This window comes from Camelus bactrianus, chromosome 15 (assembly GCF_048773025.1).
Source record: "Camelus bactrianus isolate YW-2024 breed Bactrian camel chromosome 15, ASM4877302v1, whole genome shotgun sequence".
Taxonomy (NCBI): domain Eukaryota; kingdom Metazoa; phylum Chordata; class Mammalia; order Artiodactyla; family Camelidae; genus Camelus; species Camelus bactrianus.
In genome coordinates this window covers 68549318-68565455 of record NC_133553.1, presented here as the reverse complement: position 1 = coordinate 68565455, position 16138 = coordinate 68549318, and the positions used below count along the sequence as shown (strand labels likewise).

The following is a 16138-nucleotide window of genomic DNA, read 5'->3' as shown; positions in this document are numbered from 1 at the left end:
AGAGGGAACCCTAATTCAAAAAGATACATGCACCTCAATGTTCACAGCAGCACTGTTTACAATAGCCAAGACATGGAAACAACCTAAATGTCCATCAATAGATAACTGGATAAAGAAGATGTGGTATATTTATACAATGGACTACTATTCAGCCATAAAAAAGAATAGAATAATGTCATTTGCAGCAACATGAATGGATCTGGAGATTGTTATTTTAAGTGAAGTAAGCCAGAAAGAGAAAGGAAAAAAGAGATATCATTCATATATGGAATCTAAAAAAAGAAAAAGAAAAAAGAAGACACTAATGAACTTAGCTACAAAGCAAACAAACTCACAGACATAGTAAACAATCTTATGGTTACTGGGGGAAAGAGGGTAGGAGGGGGTAAATTGGAAGTTCAAGATTTGTGAATATTAACTAGTATATATAAAATAGATAAACAAGTTTCTGTTGTATACACAGGGAACTATGTTCAATATCCTGTAGTAAATTATAATGAAAATGAATATATGTATGTATATGTCTGACTGAAACATTATGCTATACACCGTAAATAACTGATGAATTGTTAACTGACTATGCTTCAATTTAAAAAATGTAGTTTGCTTAAACTCTGTAAACACTATGTGCGCAAATGTGTTTTCAATTGTTTTCAAAGAGAAACCTTGTTTCTCCTGTAAAAGATGACCTTGGGGTCAACTCCTTTGCTAAACTGGATTTGGTAAATTTGTTTAGGACAAGTAGAAATAACTGTGTACTCTGTAAAGTGTAAATCAGGTACAAGGTGACTTGCCTGCAGGAGAAGTTACCCCAGGTGCCCTTGTGAGCCAGCATCCTGGCTTGATGGCTGAGCCCCTTAACCCACAGGTGATTTCAGCCAATCAAAACATGGAAATACCCACTGAGGGTTGTGTGAGGGAAGTAGTTTATCGTACTCCTTTCAACTCTGTACATCCTACCCTTTCTTCCAACTCTGAATCCAGTCTCAGCTCTTTCTAAAAGAAAGCCTTCCCAGATTGCTCTAGGTGTGTAGACAGTGCTTACTACCTAGGACAGCCTCTGTGGCTGGTTCTGTGTCTGTATTTACAAGTCCCTGCATCCCAGCTCCTTCCTCTCTGTGCCTCATCTTCCATCAGACTTCCTTCTGGCCCATAGCTTGCCTGGACCTTGCCCCAGTATGCCTAGAACTCTGGTTTGCCTGGCAACCTGACACCTTGCTATAGCCTGTCTGGTTGGATCAGCTCTCCCAAGGGCTATTCCTCCCCACTGGCTAGCTCTGGTGTCAGCACCTCATCTTCTCCCCGCCTGTTCTTTCATAAATGCCTATTCCTATATATACTCAAAGACACTGAAGCCAGTGAGAGGGTGAAAAAATTAAAAGACTGAAAAGAACAGGTTCTTAGGGGGCAGGCAAAAAAAAAAAAAAATGACCTGGGAAACTCCAGCCAGGGGGCTGGCTGAAATGAACACTGATGTCTTTACTTGGAATTGAAAATGAACCACTGCCAAATGACATTCTAGAAAAGACACAGCTACAGAAACAATCAAAAGATCATGGTTTCCAGGGGTTTGGGGAGAGGGAGGGAGGGAGGGAGGAATGAATAGATGGAGCACAAGGGATTTTTAGGGTGATGAAATTATTCTGTATGATACTGGTGGCTGCATGTCATTATGCATTTGTCAAAACTCATAGAATGTACAACATCAAGAGTGAACCCCAATGTAAACCATGGACTTTGGCTGATAATCATGTGTCCATGTTGGTTCATCGATTGTACCAAATATATCACACTGATGAGGGATGCTGAGGGTAGGGGAGTGTATACGTGTGGGTGGGGAGGGCTATGTGCGAACTCTGTGCATTTTCTGCTCAGTTCTGCTGTGAAGCTGAAACTGCTCTAAAAGAATGAAGTCTATTAAAAAAAGAAAATGAACCACTGGAAACATATGGACACATGAGTGGCCATCACTGGTCCACACCTGTTTTTCTGTTCAAATAGGGGAAGCACCATCATCAGGAATAAAGAGAAGACCAAGAGGACAGTGAGGGTCTCAGAACTGTTTATGGAAAGGAATCAGAAGCAAGAGAGGGTGAGAGAGACTGGATGCTTTTTGTTGCTTGCCAGTTGTCCACAGGCAGTTAAGGTGTAATGTGGCCTAACCCAAATATATAAAAATGAAACTATATTGTAATTTAGGGTATATAGATGGGGCAGCAAAAAAGAGTTCACGAGTCAGAAAACGTCACACTTGGATTAAAGTAGTCAGATGATTTAATTGCTGCAGGAAATGATCAATCAGTCATATATCTAATACATAATAAACACTGAATAATATCATGGGCGTGTTCAGATGATACGGACCAGGTACCCAGTGAGATCAGATTAGATAACATGTAACGTGATGGTTAAATGCTGCCCATCTGTTAATCATCACACATTCAGGCCTTAGGTGACTTCCGGATACCTCCTGAAGGCCTGCAATGAGCCAGATACTGGGGGTGCGGTGATGAGAGAAAAAAGACACAAATCCTGACTTCATGGTAATTATGCTCTAGGATTAGTCATCCTCAGCTGAAGGCAGTACCATTCATATCCCCAGGGGACATCTAGACATGGACGGGCACTCTTGGTTGTGTATTGACTAAGGACCCCACTGGCATTTAGCTGGCAGGGACCAGGGATACTAAACATTCTACGTTGTAGGGACTCACTCTAGGCCAACAGCGCCCCTATGGGAAAATACTGGTAGTGCAGGCTATGGCACCATTTTTAGAGGCAGTTTTTTTTTCATGAATGTTTTTCTTTTTTCTTTTTTAAATCACTTTGCTGAGGTACAATTGACATAGAAAAGCTGTACATTTTTTTCGGTAGGGGGAGGTAATTAGTTTTATTTATTTATTTATTTATTTATTTATTTATTTATTTATTTTAATGGAGGGACTGCAGATTGAAGCCAGGACCTTGTGCATGCTAAGCATGCACTCTAGCACTGAGCTATACCCACCACCTTATGATGTTTATTTTTGAAGCATAAAAATTTCAAATTCCTTTACAGCATTGCTATTTAAATCTCACGGAAGACTTGTCTTCTAAATGACACACTTTGAAAAACGAGAAGAGCAGAAGTTAAGAGCAGACACTCCTAGGTTTGGATCCCAACACTTATCACTTCCTGGTTTGGACAATGAGAAAGTTAAACATCTCTGAGTTTCCCAACATGATCTCACTGAGATCTTGTTGGATTGTTGGGAGGACCAAATGCAGTGACATCTATAAATTGCCTCGCACTGTATCTGGAAATCTGGATTTTAAAAGAGATGGCCAGTGTTGACAATGCGGCCCAGGCAGTTTGGATGTGGGAAGAGATGATGTGATGACTGTAGGGTGAACTGGGGACAGGCACTGGCTTCTTGGAGAATAAGGACACCTGAAGTACTGAAGGGCACAGAGGAATGAAAAGAGGAGAGGGCAGCCCAGCAGGTGAAGGTGCAGGACAAGCAGACAGTGATCCAGGCAAGAAGTCACACCTGGGGGGGGGGGGGTATTCCTAGTCCATCGCACATCCGAGGTGTGATTCATTCCCCACACAGATTCCCCTGAGCAAGAAGGTCCTTAGTGATACCTCACCCCACTGTCTTCATCTCTTTAGTGAATCCAGTGACACTCTAGAAGAGAGTGCATTCTCTTGGTCTCCCATGGTCTTGCCTTGGATGATCACCCACAGAAAGGTCCACTGAGGGCGAGGGCAGAGTCTTAGCAGGGTCTAAGTGAGCGCTTTGCCAAGCCTCTCTTGGAAGGTCATCTCAGAGCCCCATCACTATGTCAGGTGTGGGGACAGGACCAGGGAATCTAAGCAAATGGACAGCTTGCTTCTTCTCTCCATAGTCTGGCTTGTTGGTTTGCTTGACATCTTAACTATCTTGACAAGATTTCTGCAAAGTTCCTTCAGACCACTTCTGTCAGGCGGAATTCTGTCTCTTGGCCAAAGAGATCCCCCCACTGGCCATGAGCAGTGTTCTCGCGTTCTAGAGGCACTCCTGTACTAACTGCATAAAAGAGAGCAGTGCTTTGGGTGTGTGGAGAAGGGAGGAGGCAGAACCATGGGAGGGCCTCTCTGCTTCTAGACATGTGATCCCCATGCAGACCACTGTAGGCTTTAAATACTTGTCGGGCTTTCTTGCTTGTGGTAGAAAGCCCCAGCTTTACAATTTAAGTATTGGTGCCACCCACACTTTAATGAAAGGCAACACCCCCCCCCCCAGCTGCCAACCTTACCCCATTTGCCTCTTTCCCCAAATAAAAACATTCAGAAACTGGGTGAGAGTTGCTCCATTCTTAGTCTTACCCATGCTTTCCTTTCATTCTCAGTGTTCCATCCAGGCACTTTCCGAGGGCCAGCAGCTCTTCAAGAAAGTGAGTTACAGCTCCCAGTAGTAGCCAGTGGGGGCATACCTCTGTCCAATGCTTTGGGATGTCACCAGGCAGATTTCCTTGTCTTGGTTTTAGCATCTGCCCTTGGCTAAATGCTGAGGTTTCTAATAGGCCCCCTTAATTATTGTGTGGGGGCATGACTGAACTCTGGTGTTGTCTGGTTTGTTTAGGAAGGAAACAAAGTAAAGTCATGCAGCTATTTCTTTCTTTTCCTTATTCGCATTCTAGAGTTGATAATCAAGCAGCATTATTTGTATAAGAACTTTGTCCTTCCATCTTAATAAGGTCTTCCCCCAACCTGAGTTTCTATGCAAAACTCTCATCCTTCCATTTGAACGATGGATTCATTAATCAGAGGGGAGGTAGATGCTCCCTGTAAGGAAAAGTGCTGTGATAGATTAGTGATGTCTGCCTTGAAAGCAGCATGGGCAGGTGGCAAATGTACACCACATGTTTTTCATCCTTGGTCTATAACTAACTAGCTTATGGAATTGCCTTTCCTATTATTCCTAGGGTTACGGTTCAGCCCATTGTCTCTGTCCTTGGAACCTACAACTACCTTTGAAAGAAATCTATTTTTACCTGGGAAACTATATCTCATACCTTCATGCCACTCAACTTCCTGCGCTCAATCAAGAAATATTTGTTGAGCCCCATTCATGTGTCAAATACCATTCTAGGGCCCTGATGAAATAACAGTGAACAAGAAAGACAAGAGCCTTCCCCTCGTAGAGCTCATTTCCTAGAGAGGCAAAGGATAAGCAAGTACACACCTGAGAATATTTCAGGTAATAAGTGCCGTAAAGGAACAGAACATGCCAATGCGATAAGAGTGACTGGAAGGGGATTTTGTTTTTGTTTTTGACGTGAGAGAGACACTCTGGCATGCCTGTATGACACTGGGAAAATCGCTGTCTAGAAAGAGAAATGGATGATGCAGGAGAGAGAAGGAACAATTATAGGAACCCTGTGGGTAGGAACTCCTTCCTCTTCTACATACACGTTCTTCACCAGAGCACGTCAGTTTTTCTCTCTCCAACTGATCTTTTATGATCAACAGCTTCTCAGTGCTTCCAGAGTTCTTTTCCACCCTATAAGCCATGACCATTAGCTTCCCAAAGAAAGTCATGCGTGAGGGCCTGAGGTGCCCATGTATCAAGTGTCTTCACGTAGGTTTTTTTCTGCTATCTAGGCTCACTTGTTAAGTTCTTAAAGTCAGTTCAGCTGTCTAGCATGCCATCGCCAAGGAATGGTTTCCTTCTCTCATACTTCTTCAAGGGGATTCATTTTCTTGATCCTTTCCTTCAAATACACCTATCTGGTTTTGGCAGCGACAACAAATATAACCTTCAGCAAACCATTTTAGTTGCATGGCATTCATCTTTCCCAGGGAAAGTGAGAGATTCCCATGACACCAAATCTCCAAATTTATGACTAGCTGCTCATCCTTCTATAAATTCCTGAGAAAATAAGTAAATATAGTATTTATCACCAGAGGATTTTGGCCCCTAATTCCCACATGGATTTCCTAAACTTTGTGAACTCAGCCAGGCCATGCACAGCCTAATAAAGTTTTTGAACCCCTTAGTCCAAAGTCCAGACTAAATCCAGGCCCAAACTTCATCCTGACCCAAGGAGTGGTGTCAAGATGAAGTCTGACAGAAACAGACTCACAGACATAGTAAACAATCTTACCAGGGGAAAGGGGGTGGGAAGTGAAAAACTTGGGAGTTTAAGATTTGCAAATGTTAACCACTATATCTAAAGATAGATTTTAAAAATGTGTCCTGTGTAGCACAGAGAACTGTATTCAATATCTTGTAATAACCTTTAATGAAAAAATATGAAAATGAATATAGGTATATATATATATATATATGTATTTGCATGACTGGGACATTATGCTGTGCACCAGAAATTGATGCATGGTAACTGATTATATTTCAGTAATGAAAACATATATATATATTTTAAAGTTTGAAGCAAGTAGTGGTTTAAAAGTGTTAGAAAACTTCTAGAACAGAGCCAGCCAAGGCCCAGAGTCCTTCAATAAGCCAGTTGCTCTAGAGGACGAGGACCAAGAGCTAAGCAGTCTGGAAAGAAAGAAGCTAAAGGAATGGCAACAGGAAAAAGGAACCGACGCAGAAAAGCTTTTAATCCTTTACCACGTCTACCACTGTAGCCGGATTGTTTCCTGGACTTTGACTCCTATCAAGGCTCCTCTTTTCCTCCTCTTCTTCCTCTTCCTCCATGTCTTCCTTTCCCCGCATCCAACGTGTACACGAAAGGTTTGGCCGAGAGGTTCGCTGGCCCTTCCTGGAGATGTGAGCATGCCATCAGCATAGAGCTGACCATTTGCGATTGAGACAGTCAGATTCTTCATTTTGGCATGTTACTTCTTTAGCAACTCCTCCCAGAAAGGGTCCTTTATATTTTCTTGCTCTTACGTTCTAGACGTGAGATTATGACTTGGATCCCTGAGATCTGCGCCTTATCACAAGGCACTTCTGACACTTTATGGAGGAATGGCTGGGAAGTACAAAAGATGAGCTCATTCAGAAACTTTCCATTTGTTATGGGTAAAGATCTTAATTGGAAATGTCTCCTTGTGGAGGCGGGAGGTGTAGAGCTCAGGTAGTAGAGCGCATGTTTAGCATGCATGAGGCCTTGGATTCAATCCCCAGTACCTCCTCTAAAAATAAACAGTAAAACCTAATTACCTCTCCCTGCCAAGAAATAAAGTAATATGACAATAAATTAATTTATTTTTTTAAAAAGAAAGAAAACATCTCCTTGTACAGTGTTTAAATTCTCATAGCCCGAAGCACAACTCCAGTTTCTTTGCTTCACATCCTAACCTTAACCCATGTTAATTAATCTTGTCAGGTAAAATCTATTTTTGGTGCCCTCTCTTGGACAATTTATTTCTGTACTCAGATGCCAATTAAACAAAAGCAAGCCACCATATTTGTCAAATGTTTCTTAAGCATGTTCAACAAGGACTTGCTCTGTTCTAGAAGTGTTCTAACACTTCTAAACCACTACTTGCTTCAAATGTTTCTTAAACATGTTCAACAAGGACCAAATGAAAAATCACAACCCAAAACTATCCCATTCATATCAAACAAATTGTGCTATCACGATCTACCCCACATTAACTCAAGGGGAATTTCCTTAGCGTTGGGAAATACATCAAAGGTTTATATCTCCTGTAGGAACAACGTTTTTAAATTTAAAAAATAACTTAGAATGTAACATAGTTATTGTTCAGATCATATTTCATTCTTATTACTAATCACGAGATAAAAGTGTTAATTATTGGATTTAATCTTAAGCTAAATATTACTCTGACTTTAAGGGGGACAGAAAGCAAGAGAATGATAAGCACAAAAATGGGACAGAGATTCTCTCTTGGTGGTAGGAAGTCAGTGGCATCTTCAACAGAATGGGTAATATTCTAGGTTATAAATTGAGTGGTACCCTCACAGATTTGCTATCACCAGGCTTTATCATGTACCAATATGTTGCATAACACTTTTTTATATACAGCAAATGTTACATAAAAAATGTTCCAGCCTGAGTTATAAGCAAAGAATGTATTATTTTTTTCTTGGACAGGATACCACTATTTTAAACACAAAATTCAAATACATTGTTCTAGTTTTCTGGCTTATTCCCAGCAGGATTTTTTTTTTTTTTAAGATTTTCAGGAGTTGGATTCACATGTTAATTAATTCGTAAGGTAAAAGATATTTTTGGAGACTTCTTTTGGCCAATTTGATTCTACCGTCAGGTGCTAATTGGATAAAAGCAAGCTGCCATATTTGTTAGTGTGTTCATTTCAAATGTTTGGTGCAATTTTCTATGTTCTGCTGTTTCTAAGGTGTTAGAATGAATGTGTTCATGTTCAACTTTCCACTCAATTAGTGGCCTTTTTTATTATAGATTTATGAAAGCTCTTTTTATACATAAATGTTTCTCCAGTTTTTCATTTGCTAATTATGTTTAATTTTTTTACTTATAAAAAATTTTATTCCTTAAATTATACACCAAGATTCCATGATTTCAAATTTGATTTGTCACTCTCCTTTAAGTCTGAAGAACACAATTACATAATTTATTAAGTTCCAAAGAAACAACATTTAGTCTGAAGTCCCACACTCATAAGAATTAACTGTTCCTGCCTCAGGATACCTGCAGTAAACTTTTAAGTCCACACTAAGACACAAAAATAAACTAGGATGTGTATGTCATATAAAAAACTTTTCAGATAAACAACAAGGTCCTACTGTATAGCACAGGAAACTATATTCAATACCTTGTAATGGCCTATAATGAAAATGAATATATATATATGTATGTGTGTGTAACTGAATCACTATGCTGTACACCAGAAACCTTGTAAATTAACTGTACTTCCATTTAAAAAAAGAATTTAAAAAACCATTTCACAGTACAGTAAAAATAACATTAAAATGTTACCAAATTTCAACAATATTATTCATGGTGTTTTAACCAATTAGGTTTCAAAATGCCTGATCAACTGAATTAAATGCAAATAACTTCACAGAGGCTCTTTAAAAAGTTTCCCCAGCATTTTGAAATGTTTATTGAATTAACATAACTTTTAAGATGTCAAAGTGTGCTGTACATACTGTATTTTCTGCTAGGCTGGGCTAGTATCTTCCATGACAAGATGTGAAAACTATTGAATAGAATTCACTTTAAGATCAATAGGTACTTGATTAATTGCCCTGAAACTGTCAACATCATTACCAAAACCATCCAGGATTTTGTAAGATTTGATTATTCAAATACAGTTTTAATTTAAGAAGGGAAGAAAAGCTCTCATATATTAATGTGAAAACGTTTTTAGCTCTTAAAATTAGATTATCAATCTTTTTCTTTGTTATTTTGGGTTTTTCGTTTTTTGTTGTTGTTGTTTTTAATTGAACTCATGTTTAATAATACAGGCACCGTGCCCCTCTTTCCCCTGCCCAGGCAGCACCAGGGGTGGTGCAAGGGCTGGGGCATATGCCTGCAGCAGCGAGGATGGCAGTCCCAAGAGTGATGTTCAGAAAATAAAAAAGACCCCAGGGGCAGACAGTGGTACCCGCCCCCCTCCCCCCCCCCACCAAGATACACCGAATTTCAAGACTTTATATATATCTCTGTGCCCCAAGGGGAGGAGAAGGACACCTGGCAGCATCCTGGACAGGGGAACCCAGGCAGCCCCAAGCCATCCTGCCTCTTCAGCCACTTTATTAGCTCAGACACATGGCACTACAGGCACCCACTGCCACTGCAGCTGCTGCCGCCCCTCTTGCCGTCCGGGCGGCTGGCTTGGCCGTCTGAGGGTCCATGGGGCTCCAAGTCCCCGGCCCCCCAACCCTCAGTTGCGGTCAGACTCCTCCTCCTCTGCCTCACGAAGCCATTTGAAGAAAGCTGGGACAGATCTAAGGGCCACGCCCTTGCCCTGCTGCTCAGCGGGGTCCTTGCTACTCTCCCAGCTATAGAAGGCATCCTCCTTCACCGCGTCCTCGTCACACAACGCATCAAAGAACGTCCGAAGCAGGTTGGCAGGCTGTTCTAAGGTCACTACAAGGGCCTGGAGGGCATAAAGCGCCTGCAACTCCTTCTGCTCATCACACAGGTATTTCTGTAGCAGTTTCGCGCGCGCTTTCAGCACCGCAACGTCCTCTCGGAGAGGAGTCTCAAAGATAATTGCGAAATAGCAGGCAGTTGTCATGAGGGCTCGAACTAGTGTGTTGGATGCTACCTGCTGCGCACTCAGGTTGGCCTCTATCCGGTCAAACACCCGCTGGTTACTGCTGCTCTCCTTCAGCAGCTTCAGCTGCCCGCTCAGCTCCTCGGAGGAGAGCAGCCTCTGGCCCGGGGATTCTGACTCCTCTCCCAGGGTGGACTCCAGCTTCTGTGCAGTGACGAATGCACCGACATCCTGGCCTTCAGGTAGAGATTCCTTCCAGCTGAGTCCAGCCTCTCGCCACAGCATCCCCACCTTTTTGGGACCCATACTTTTGCACAGGAGCCCCAGGATCTCTAGCAACAGGGAAGCAGTCTTGCCCAGGGGTCTCAGAGGTTTTGTTAATTCTGCTGAACGGCTCCCCCATGGGCACCCCACTATCCTGCAGAATGGGTGTTACCAGTTCTGCTAGGTAGAGCCAGTCGTGAGGGATGCCAATTTCCACGTCTTCAGCCAATTCCAGGATTTCATACAGCCCTTGGCAGTACTGAGCAGCGGAGAGGTGCCCGGCACAGAGCAACTGGTGCAGCAGCCACCCCAGTGTAGACTCAATGCCGTGCCGCACGAAGGTGAAGACAGCGAGGGCGAGGCCAACTCCTGCACGCACTGCACTGCCTCCTTCATGTCACTGAGATGGAGGTGCTCTTCAATGATGGCTCTGGATTTCTTCTGCAGCTCCTCTTCAGAGAGCTTTGCCTTCAGGGAGCTCACCCGAGGCAGGGCAGCTTCTTGCTTCACAGCACCCCGCCCGCGGCCCCGATCCTCCATGAGGCTGGCTGCCTTGCACAGTCCCTCAGGCCGGGAGGGCGGCTCTCTACTCCACTCCTCCACCTCCTTGCTGAAGCTCCGCTTGGTGGCAGGTGTCCGTGCACGATCAAGCCGGTCCCCACGGTCACCTCCCCGTTCACTCCGCTCCAGGCAGTCTCCTCGGTCCCCAGCTTTCTCACGTCGTCCCCAGCTTAAGCTACTCCTCTGTACCACACGTCTGTTATCTGTGCTCTCTGTAGGAACTGCTTGTTGAAGGACTGAGAAGCGATTCAAGGTACTGGACGAGCAGCTTCTGATGCTGGATCTGAGGGCTTGGCTCCTGAGCCTCCACTGCTGCCCTTGCCCCAGCTCAATCGCCTTCCAGGTGCAAAAAGCTGGTTGTTAGAATCAATGGAGCCAGGCTTCGTGATCTTGGTAAGTCATGTGGTGTCAATAGGGCGGCTGCCCTTGCTGATGGGGACTGTGTTCCAGCCACCATCATCCACAAGTGGAAAGCCATGGCTGATGGGTGGGCCTGGAGGGCCACCCCGACGCTTGTCGCCACCCTTGGTCATTAGCTGCTGCACTTTTATGTGCTCCCGATGCTCCCCCATCTCAGCCTCCTTGTGGATCTGGTCAGTTGTCTTGGGACTTGGTCCCCTCGGCTTGGCACCCAATTGCTCCGTCGCAGATCCAGTACATCTTGCAGCATAAAGCGGATTCGGGATGAAGTCTTCTTTTCCTTAATGATTTTTTTCATCTGGTTGAAATACTGATCCATTCAGGGCTTGGCCTTTTCAAAGTCCAGGTCTTTGCCAATGGTGGTGAGCAGATCGCAAAGGCGTTCAAGGGACTCTTCATCATGGTTCTTAAGTCATTTAACCACGCAGCCGTGCATGATCGCCTCCGTTAACATCTTCAGTTTGAACAACTCCCCGATGAACTTTATGTTCCCTAAAGAGCGCCGCCAGGCAACGTCTCAAGCCTCTTCCAGCTCTTCCTCAGGAGTCCCCGTTCCTCTGCCGTAGCAGCTTCATCCATCTCTTTTTGCTTCCTCTCAAAAACCTCATCATCATCTTTGTCCTTTTCAAACTCCTTCTGACATTGATTCAACAACAGTTTCCGGAAGTTCACAGTCACTGTTGGCTTTTCTGCGGTGGGCACTTCAGCGCCGTGACGGAGCGGCACATGTTGGCGTAGGCCACTGAGTAGTTGGGCTCTGAAATGGCCTTCTTGAAGATGAGGTCAATGACCCCTTTGAGGCATTCCTCCGTGTCGATGGTCAGCTGCATCACTTGTTTTATCAGCTGCTGGAACATCTGGGGTGTCAGCTTATTCAAGATGGAGCGCACCCTGCGGAACAGGTCCTGGGTTTTGCTACCATCAGCATCCTCTTCCCCTCGGTCCTTAACAGCTGCCATCCGCTTGCTGCTGGGTTTCCAGGCCTTCTCTGCTTTGTTCATCTTTTTATCTTTAGTCATTGACACTGTGGCAGTAATCTTGCATGGTTCCTTTTGGGGCTCCTGCTGAGAACGCTGGGGTCCCAGACTAGCCTGCAGCCCTCAGGGCAGCTCCCCACCTGGCCCACCCCTTGGGGGCCCACGGTTGCTAAGGGCTGGTCGGCCAAGGTTGGCAAAGGACAGAGTGAAGTCTGGGCCACAATTTATGCCTTGAAGTCTAGCAGGATCCAGTGGCCGCAATGGTGTCTTATTGGCCTTATCCAACACCACGTCACTGCTATGGGGCAACCCCTCTGGCTTCTGCATACATACCGGCAAATGTGAACTGAAAGCCAAGCAGGAACGCACGATCATAATGCTTTTTCTCCTCAAGATTTAGAGGCTTCCACTGATCTGACTTATATTCATACTTCTGTTCCTCGGGCTGAATGTTCTCAGCATTTTGAATCTTGTCTTCCTTTGAGTCCCAGGTCTCATCTGCCTCCTCAGGCCGTGGGGGGGGCACACTGCTGCCCTCAGGCTCTGGGCTGGACTTACTGCCTACGGGAGGCTGATTTTCCACTTCTGGTACTCCTGGGTTCACCTCCTTGAAAGCATCCAGAAGGTCTCCTGCAGTCTCCTTCTCGGTGAGCTCCTTAGTCTTCCGTCTCCTCTTTGGCACAGATGCTGCCACTTGGGTGGCTGCTGCTGCCTCCAAATTCTGGGACTGGCGGGCTGGGAGAGGGGTGCTCTCTGGGGGGAGTGGTTCCTCTCCACCCTTCTCACTCTCAGGTTCTCCTTCTTCTTCCTCTTCTTCCTCTTCCTCTGCATCCTCCTCCTGAGCAGGGGAGGCAGCTGAGGGAGCCACAGCAGGAGTGGCAGAAAGGACAGTAGGGGGAGCCACTGATGCTGTAGCCTCCTTGGTCTGCGCCTCTTGCTCCCTGACGGTGCTTAAGCCCACAGCTGGTGGCGAGGGGCCTCCGCTGAGCAGTCCCTCAGGTTGGGCAGTTGGAGCAACAGGCATGGGGAATTCAGAGGGACAAACCGAGGGAGGGAGAGGGGCAAGCGCCAGGCTTGACTCCACCTCTGGCTCCAAATCTTCAGATGGGACCGTGCCATTAGGCTCAGGAAGAAGTTCCACCTTGTGAGATGCCAGGAGGATGGGAACCTGGAGAGGCCTGGAAGAGAACTCAGAATCTGGAGCTGGTTTGCTAAGCATCACTGCTACTTCCAGTGTGGGTTCAGCAAGGGGGCAGGCTCTGGAGAGAGGCAGCATGGCTCCCCAGGGTCACAGGGCATGGGGGGCGTTGATTCTTCTCCAGACATTTGTACTATCCCGTTGTCATAGTGTCCCCAGGAGTAGACCCCAGGACTGCAATATTAGGCTCAGACCTCGGTTCCAAGACTAGGGGTGGTGATGGGGTCGGAGAAGGTGATGAGGGCTGGGATTCTGAAGGGCTGTGCTCTGGGCCAGGCAGCCCTGGCCCATCCCCAGTGATTGCTCCCTGCAACCGGTCATCTGGCCGGACAATGACAGCAAGCTGGGGCGTCTCCCCATTAGCCTGAGGCTCCAGAGCCCCTCCCACCAGGGGAGGAGTTGGGGTGGAGGCGGTGCGGGCCCTAGACATGGTCTCCCCCATGGTACCCTGCCCTCCTCGATTCGGATCTCGAATTCGGATCATCTTCCGCTCCTTCTTGGGCTCAATCTGGGGTGGCTGGTTCATCAAAACCAGGGTAGGGGCCACACCAGTGGGAAATTGCTGCACACCCTAGGCTGAGTGGTAGGCACCAGCATCAGTCCCAGACTCCGTAGGGCTTGTGCCTGGATAGAAGCTTGGGGTTCCCAGCTGCATAGGATGCTGCTGTGTCGGGACAACCTCTGTACAACGTCCCTGTCCAGGGATGTAGTAGGCCCCCTGGGAGGCCGGGTAGGAGATCTGGGAAGGGATCATCATTACTTGGGATCCAGCAGGGTAGACACGGGCAGCAGGGCCAGGGCGGGCAGGGGCTGCACTCTGCACTCGGGGCTGGGCCCGGCTAGGGTAGAAGTGCTGGCGGGGCTGAGAAGGCATGTTCATTTGTGTCGCCTGAGGCGGACTGAACACCACCGGTGCTGTCTGCCCCAGGGCAACCGCTGGCTGCGGGAGTCCAGGGGATGGGGCAGGTGGGGGGCCTGTGGGCTGTGGAGCTCTGTTCATTTCATTTGGTGCCACATCAGGATCCCCCCAGCAGCCCCTCGGTTAAGAATAAATCCACAGTGCAGCCTACATGTTCTGGGCATCCGAGGGCCTTCAGTCTCCCTCAGTCCGCAGGGCCGAGCCCCACGCAGCCGCACAGACATAGTCCACAACCATTCCCAGCTCCCCGCACAGATCCGCTGTTTTTTGGTTTTGGCCTTTGCGTTATGACAGTATCCTTCATCCTAAAATAATGAAGTCAACCATCTAAATTTTCCACTAGCAGGTTTACGGTTTTATTTATGTTCGTAGAAGGCATAGGTCAACGTACTACAGCCCTTGGGCTAAATCAAGGCAGTGCCTACTTTTTTCTAAGATCCTGTGACCCCTGGGTCTTCATATGTATTGCTATATGCTCTGTATGTGTTCAAAGCAATATAAGCCCTTTGCCAGCCATATGTGTGGCGCAGTCTCCCTCTGCAGACTTCCTTTTCACTTTCCTAATGTCATTTTTGATGAACAGAGGCTTTTATTTTACTATATTCATATATATCAATCTTTTCCTTTATGGTTAGTGCTTTTTTACGTTCTGTTTAAGAAATCTTTCCGTATCCTGAGATCATGAAGATAATTCTTTTATACTGTCTTTTTATTATTTTCCTTTCTTGATTTTTTTCTTGTCCTATCAGATTTATTTTAAAAATTACTATTTCAAGATAATTCACATGTATTTCTAAGAAATAATTCAATGAGATCTTGTGTACCCTTCACTTAGCTTCCCCCAGGGGTAACATCTTGCAAAACCATGGTACATGATCACAACCAAGATATTGACATTGACAGTGATATAATCAAGACACAGGACGTTTCTATCGCCGCTGGTACCTCCTGTGCTGCCCTTTTGCAGCCACATGCACTCCTTCCAGCCCCCACCGCTTTCTGAACTCCTAGCAACCATTAATCTGTTGTCCATTTCTGTAATTTTTTTCCTATTATGAATGACATATAAATGGAATCATTTAGTACATAACCTTTTGAGATTGATTTTTTTACTTTCTTTAAAATGATAGTTTACTTGAATTTTATTTGTGTGTGTGTGTGAAGCAGAAATTAATTTTCATCTTTTTCCTAATGGGTACTCCAGTATCTCAGAACAGTCACTGAAAAAGCTTCCCTTCCCACTGCTCTGCAGTGCTGCTTTTGACACTGATACATTTGTTCATCCTTGAGTCAATACCACAAAGTCTCACTACTATAGTTTTTAATAAATCTTGATACTGCTAGCTAAGCAATTTCTCCCATATATTCTTGCTTACATATACATGTAAAATTATATATTATTTTATATACTAAATTAATTTTATATTAATATGTATATGTTTATTATATATTATTTAAAACATATGTTAAATATATAAATGTACATAAATATAAAATTATAAGTAGCTGTATATATTTATTATCTACTATTTTAATAAATTTATATATAAATTTCCCTCTAAGCACAGCCTTATCTGCATTGTACAACACGGGATGTACTTATAGTATTTTTATTATTATTATTTATTTTTATTTAT

General features: G+C 44.9%; 1 pseudogene; it reads right to left on the bottom strand.

Annotated features, from left to right (window-relative positions):
• Positions 1-9826: 9826 nt before the first annotated feature.
• LOC105067777 (eukaryotic translation initiation factor 4 gamma 1 pseudogene) lies at positions 9827-14678 on the bottom strand (annotated as a pseudogene).
• Positions 14679-16138: the final 1460 nt, after the last annotated feature.